This window comes from Propithecus coquereli, unplaced genomic scaffold (assembly GCF_000956105.1).
Source record: "Propithecus coquereli isolate 6110/MARCELLA unplaced genomic scaffold, Pcoq_1.0 Scaffold556, whole genome shotgun sequence".
NCBI lineage: Eukaryota > Metazoa > Chordata > Mammalia > Primates > Indriidae > Propithecus > Propithecus coquereli.
Genome location: NW_012151463.1, coordinates 600,079 through 607,972, shown reverse-complemented (window position 1 = coordinate 607,972; position 7,894 = coordinate 600,079).

The following is a 7,894-nucleotide window of genomic DNA, read 5'->3' as shown; positions in this document are numbered from 1 at the left end:
TTGTCCAATTAATTTCTTTCTATTTTTAGTAGAGACGGGGTCTCGCTCTTGCTCAGGCTGGTTTCGAAACTCCTGAGCTCAAACGATCCACCGGCCTCGGCCTCCCAGAGAGCTAGGATTACAGGCGTGAGCCACTGCGCCCGGCCGAGACATTTATTGAAGAAGCTACAAGATACAAGAAGCATTGTACAGAGGACCATGATGCCTGAGTCCCCTTCAAAGTAAGCACCCTGGGGCCTCCCACAGTTCTCCTGGCGTCCTTAACCGGACCCGCACACTCAGCATTCCCAGGTGCTCTGCGTGGCGCAGGCCTTCCAGAACGCGGATCACTCTCAACAGATTCTCGACCGCCTTTGAAGCGTTTGTTCCACACTTTTATTTGCACTGCTCTCATTGCGTCATCCCCGGAAGCCTTCTGAATCATCCAAATAGTTTCTGCGGAGAAATGCTCAAACTTAACGCAAAATTTGACGCAGATTTGTAGCTCTACACGCTCAGTCATTTTGAATGCCACGGCCACACAGTACACATGCTCACTCAGGGGCGTCTAGCGCCCCACTGGCTAGGACAGGGAAGGTATCATTGTTTATGTATGCACATCCCAGTCCACTCTTGTTGGCTGCCAGATCACATCCTGTGGCACAAATGGTCCTCGGCTTATTGACAAGGGCTGGATACTTTCTGGACAGACCCCACCTGTCCTACGCCAATGTCAGACTCAGGTCGGTTTAAATCCAGTGCCTGTAGCCTTAACCACTTGATTAGACAATTCTATGTTTTATCTAGAAGAAGGAACAACAATATAAAACACTATCCTGGAAAGAAAAATAAAACAAATGGCTACAAGTTCTATCAGATGTTATTACAATGAAACATTTTATAAAACGATGGTACTTAAAACAGTATAGCACTGGCACAAAGCTAGATATACAGTTTATAACGAGAATCAATAACCTGGAAACACACACACATACATTAATACACGAGAGAAGTGCTCGTAGTGGGTTTTGTCCACGGCCCAACCAACACCTGACGCCCTCTTCCTCCTTCCTAACGGGGCCCGACTTTACTCGAGAGTGTATCTAGTCCCCCTTCAGCCGTGGACCCGAGCCCGATCCTCCCTAACTGGCCTTCGGGCTGTGTCACCCCCTTGCTAGTGACCGGCTCACACAATGACATGTCTCACATTTCTGGCCAGTGAGATGCGAGGAGAGTTTGCTCCTATTATCTGAACCAAAGACGCAAAGACTGTTCAACCACTGTTGTTGCAAGACTTCCTTTGACCATCATCCTGGAATTTCCTTTAGCTGTTATCCTTCACGGAACATTCTCTTTCTTGGCTTATTCTTGTTTTGATTTGGTGAAACACATCCCACAGTGGCTTCCTGAGAAGGGGAAGTGAGTGATGAATTCCTCGCATATTTCAAAACGTCTTTATTCCACTCCGTCCTCGGTTGACGACGGGTTTGGTGGCACATGCTAGGGTGGACATCATCTCCCCAGGATGTTGAGATGCCTTCCCGGGACTTCCGGCTTTCGGTGTCGACGTTGAAGGGTCTGGTGTCCTTTCCATTGGCAGTAATGGATCTGTGACCTTTTTCTGACGTGCAGTCTTCGTTTTATCCCTGATGTTACTGCCGTTTGTATCTTACCGACCACTTGAGAGGTTTAACATCTTGCTGGGCATTTTATTATGCTTTTTTATGAAATATCTATTCATATCCTTTTCTGGCTCTTCTACTGGGTTGCAAGAGCTCTTCATATATTACAAAAATTAACCCTTTATCTGTCATCTGTGTTGCAGATATTTGCCTCAAATTTTTTTCATGTACTTTGTTTATGGTACCCTCTGCCATGCAAAATTTTTAGATTTTTAAATATTTTCATATTTTCTTTTATACTTTCTAGGTTTCCTAAGTTACAAAAACCTCCTCACCCTTAGGTTGCCGTGGATAGCCCCCGAGCTTTTATTCAAAAGTTAGAACTGTTTATTGTTTACGTGTCTTTAACCCACCGAAAATTCAATGTATACGGTAGAAGCTAGAAATGCAATGTGATTTTCCTCTAGATACTTTGTTAGTTGTACCAGTCGTTGATCAAAAAATCTATCTTGTTCCCACTGAACTGAAAAATCACCTTTACTACATCAAAATCTCATTTATACTGAGATCTATTTCTTATCTCCCTGCTATTCTCCATTGGTCTCTTTGTCTATTCCAATGCCAAGACCATACTGTTTTGAATCTAGTGTTCACACTTGGTAAGAAAGGTAGCGCCTTATCATCATTTTCCTTTTTTATAATAACTATTTGAATTTATTTTTCCATATAAATATTAAGATAATACCAAAAATATCTCCCATACAAAATTTAATTGAAAAGCTTTTAATTCTAAGTTAATTTAAAGGAAACGACATTTTAGATAGCTGTTCTCTCAGCCAAGATCTTGGCATCTCCTTCCATTGGTTCGGATTTCGTCTTGTGCCCTTCAATGGGATTTTAGAGTTCTGCGCATAGGTGCTCTACTAGCGTTGTCTTAGTGATAAGACCCAGAGCTAGACAGCATGCAGTGAAACTGCTACATTTACTCTGTTAGTGGCAAAGTGAATTATTGAATAACAATTTTACAATGTACAAAGGGCCATAAAAATGAACATTTCCCTCGAAGGGAACACCGTACTTCAGGGAATTTATCCTCAAGATATTTCCAAAAGAAAGAAAAAACTGCATGTGGGGCATAGCATTGTTTTTAATGCTGAAAATTTGGAATCAGTATAAAAATCCAATCAAAAGGAGACAGTTTTCCACCTAGGCTAAATTCACTTAATAGCATAAGTCATTAGAACAGTAATTTGAAAGTTGTATAACAATTGTTATACCATAAGAATAAAGGTGGGATAGAAAATTGTCTGCATAAACTAAAGCTGAAAATATATAAAAATACAGGGAAAATGACAGATGAGAATGCACAAAAATGTTACAAGTATTATCAACTTTTTGAGATGACCTTTTCCTTCCATTTCTCCAACTTTTTATAGTGTCATTATTTATTTTGACCATTTTAAAGAGCATAAAGTGTTAAGCATCAGGATTAAATTGAAAGGCAACTGGTTTGATTTTTGGGAAAAAAAAGAATTTTGGAATGTTTTCTCTAAAAAGCAATTGGGCTAATTTTAAATGTACATAGCAACAAGGATAAACTGCTAATGATGAATTTACAAATAGAGATCAACTCAAACAGATAAAAGTATTAACAATTCACGGCAGACGGTTTATATGCAACACAACACGCCACTTGTTTGGGAACAGTTTTTCTCTTAAGTAGGTTAAATCTGTCTCTGCAATCTTGTTCCCGGGATTGATTTGCATCCGAAACCCTCCTTCAAGTACAAAGATAAACTTCAACCCAATTAAGATTGCATTATCCCGTATTCTCATTAACAAAATTCAACATGGTAGAATCTCTCCATGCACCGTCTCTCCATCACGTGTCACATGAACAAGGTTTTGTGTTCATTGAAACAAATAAAGCCAAAGTAGCTGACACTTTCTCTACCTATGACTCAGGTTTCCAGAACCCCATGCTTAGCTTCACACACAAGATTTATTGTACATCTACTACATGCTGGGAATAGTTTTAGGCATTTTATGTATCTCATCTCATTTAATTTTCATGATGAGCCTATGAAGTTGGAACCATTCGTTCTGATACAGTGTTAAGAAACTGGGTGTCAGAGAGCTATGACTTGCTCAGGGTCACACATCCAGAGGTGTGTATTCAATCATGTATTCGTTCAACAAACAGTACACGAGCCATTATTTTGGGTGAGGTACCAACGGTGGTGGGCGGTGGCTGGTGGTGGCAAGTGGTGAGGGCCAGGGAGGACTTTAGTCGCCCTCCATAGCCTACAATCCCCCACGCAAGCCACCCCACATAAAGATGCCTTAATGACAGCCGTGTGCTTGCCACATACGCAGGCTTCCAGGCAAGGCCCCCAGACCTCCTGCCATGCCATTCCCTTTCCGACGCCCACCCCTCCTCCACAGAGATGCTCCAGGTGTCACCAGGCCTAGGTTGGGTGCTTACGCTCTAAAAATACCAGGTGTGGTCAGCCTGGTCCAGGTTAGCCCGTGGACTCTGGTCCTCAAAGCAGGCTCAGGGTGTCCACCTTTCCAAGCACTAAGCGTCCCGATCTCGTGGACTCAACCCAAGCTTTATCTCACGTTGAAGTTGCCTCACGTTGAGGCGGTGATGTTAGCGCTGGGGAGCGGCTGCAAATACAGATTATCATGAGCAGAGAGGTTTGACTACACAGTCAATGTAATGCGCTTACATTATTCTGAAACCATTCCCCAACCTGCCTGTGGAAAATTGTTTTCCATGAAACCTATCCCTGGTGCCAAAAAGGCTGGAGACCACTGGGTCACAGAACATGGTCAGAATCCCTGAATGTGGCCCTCAACTTTCTTCTGCACAATCCACCAAGACCACACCGCCGGCTCTACCTGGACCGGCTTGGGAAGTTTCCTGTTCCCTGTGTTTTCTTCATTCTATTTCCTTGTGCTGGAACCCTCCTCAGGACAGCACTCAGAAACTCAGTGGCCATGGGCTAAAAATGTCTCAGGAATGTCCAAGCTCCCTGCTTCTCTTTAAAAACGTGACAGCCACCCATCAAGGAATGACTGGATAAACAAAATGTGGCACATCCATGCGATAGAATATTACTCGGCCATAGAAGGGAATGAAACGCTACATCTAAGATGCAGGTGAGCCTTGAAAACATGACACAAAAGGCCACGTATTGTATGATTCCATTTGTATGAAATGTCTGGAATAGGTAAATCTGTAGAAACAGAGAGCAGATTAGCGGTTTCCAGGGTAGCAGGGTGGCGGGGGGCAGGGCAGTAATTGCTAATGGGGATTGAGGATGAAATGTTTTGGAACTAGATACAGGTAGGGGTTTCAAAACATTGGCAACGCACTAAATATCACTGAACTGTTCACTGTAAAATGGTTAATGTTATGTGAGTTTCACCTCAATTAAAAACAAGCAAATAACTAACCAATGAAATAACATTAGACCCGGCAAATCTGAGACCTCGCTCCCTCGTGGTAAGCGCTGGCTAGCACGGGGGAGTCGCTGGCCCCGGCAGGTACCAAGCCCATGCTCCTGTTTGACAGCTTCCCTTCTTGGGTCATGGAAGGGAGGACAGAGAGTGCATCTGATTCGCAGCACTTAAGAGACTGGGCGCAGCTGTCTGGATGCTCATGTTTTATTGCTAGTCAACTTCTAGAGCCTGGGCCGTCCCTCCAGCACTGTGACCTGACGCTCCCCTGTGCGTGTCTGGCGTTCTTGCTGTGCCAGATTACTCGCGGTTCTTTGAACACCCCACACCGGCTTGGACCGCTGTGCTTGGCCTGTGCTTACCCTCTTGGTCTCTGCAAATCCTGTCTACCCTTCAGGACGTCATGACGCATCTCCCAGCCAGCCCTCCCTCCCTCCCAGCACGCGCAGGAGTTACAGCGCTCTGCTCGCTCCCCCCGCTAGAGGCAGCTCCTGGAGGGAGGCTCTGTATCCATTCATTTTCTAATTTCTGGAGTCAGGCACAGAATTGTACCCAATAAGTGACACCAGTAGGGTCCTGGTTGTGCTGTCAATACAGAGACATTTAAAAGTCATGATTTTTCCTCGAATGCCTCTCTGTGTCTTTTCTTTGTAAGTTTTAGGGGAGCTCTGCGAGATGTGATGTTTGCACCATCAAAATTAGGGTTCTTTGCCTACATCTTGCTGTGTCACAACTTCATATGTCTTTAGCAACCAACCATCTCGTCCATCACACACCAAGGCGCTCTGGCGAGATGACGTTTCACACGAGAACCGCGTCTTTAGCAGTTATAAAGACTTTAGGCATACAGAGAAAATAAGCACGGAGGGAAAAGTGTTAGGTCCACCCTCCCATGTCCATTCATGATGTTTTTCTCCCCTGAGTTGCGGCTGTAAAGATCTGTTTCTTGTTTTATCCCTCCATCTGCTGGCAAGAGCTGGAACATCTTTCTCAGCATCTCAAATCCTTCTTGGAGAAGCGAGTGTTCATGCTGCATTCTAAAACGTGCCTTTTAGGTTTTAGAAAGTGAAAGCTTTTGTGAAGCCATTTTTTCCCCCAAATGACTCCTCACTTCAAGCGTCTTTTCTTTTCTCATAAATTCTCGAAGCATGAACGACATCAGGATAACAGACCTCGCCCCAAATTTCTCAGGCTTTTCTGAACATAAGAATAATTTGGTGTCACTTGTTAAAAGAAAATTCCTTACTCCCATCCCAAACCTATGGAGTCAAGATTATCTGGGATTCTGTATTTTTCAGAAGTTCCTCCAGTAGAGTTTTACACTGAAGCTAGTGCGGGAAACACGGAAATCTAGCGTGTTCCTTTTATTGCCCAAATGAGATTATAGGACTTCGGGACGTGGTTTGGGGAGCCTTCAGTCCTCTCAAGCCCCCCACCTCCAAGTGTACACTCTTAAGTATCAACAAAAAACAATATAGTCTTTTATTAAAAAGTCCAAAAACAAAGATGCTGGTGTGGATGCAGAGAGAAAGGAATAGTCGTATACTGTTGGTGGGACTGAAAATTAATATAAGCCCTATGGAAAACAGTATGGAGATTCTTCAAAGAACTAAAAGAAGACCTGCCATTCGATCCAGCAATCCCACTCCTAGGTATCTTACCCAAAGGAAAAGAAATCATTTTATCAAAAAGACACCTGCACTCGAATGTTTATTGCAGCATAATTCACAATTGCAAAGATGTGGAATCAACCCATGTGCCCATCTATTCCTGAGTGGATTAATAAAATGTGATATATGTATACCATGGAGTACTACTCAGCCATTAAGAAGGATGAATTAATGCCTTTTGCAACAATCTGGATGGAACTGGAGACCATTCTCCTAAGTGAAGTATCTAAAGAATGGAAAAACAAACACCGCATGTGCTCACTATTAAATTGGAACGAACCGCTGAGCACACGTGCACAGAGGGAAGCAAAACTCAATGTAAATCAAGCAGGGGGGAGGAGAAAGGACGTGATGGGCGAAAACCTACCTAACAGGTGCAACGAATGCTATTTGGGTGAGGGGCACACTTTTAACTCTGACTCAAGCATTACAAGAGCGATCCATGTAACCAAAAACATTTATCCTCACGTAATATTTTGCAATTAAAAAACCCAATATGTTTGCTGTATACATGCAGTTTTAAAACAAGTCTGTAGAGGTGACAGTATTTCTGCTACCATCTACACTCATTTGTAGTTATGGAGCATAACGAATCAGGTAATTAGCGAGCATGGGTCCCACTTCCCAGCTTGACGAATAAGCCTGTCCCATCGTACAACGTATTCCGATTGTTGCACTGGGGTTGGTCTTGCCTCGATGAGGAAGTCAAGCCTTACTGAGCGAGCGCACCTGGCTCCGCCTGGACCCGGACCGGCTGCACCCCACCTGCACCTGCCCGGAGATGCAGGGAGCGGGTCCCACCTGAGCTGGGGTGGGAGTCTGCTCTGTGCTCGCGGCAGGTAGTTTGAGCACCGCGGCACCCACGGCTTGCTGATGTGGTTTCAGGGGTGCAGCCGCCAGGCCCTGGCCTGGGATTGCGGTTTCCTTTCCCTGGGGGCAGAGTTGGGTCCCAGGTGTCCGGCAAGTGAACGAGCTTCTACGTCGGGCAGGCCTGATGGAGCCCACCCTTGCAGCGGGGCGCCCAGTCCCACCTGGGCGCAGTTCAGGCTCTCCAGGGCCTGCCCCGTGCACCGCCCGGCTCCACCTGCTGGGAGGGAGCCAGCCGACCCAGGGCGGGACCGCGAGCAGAGCAGGAGCGCGGGCGGGGCGGGGCGGGGG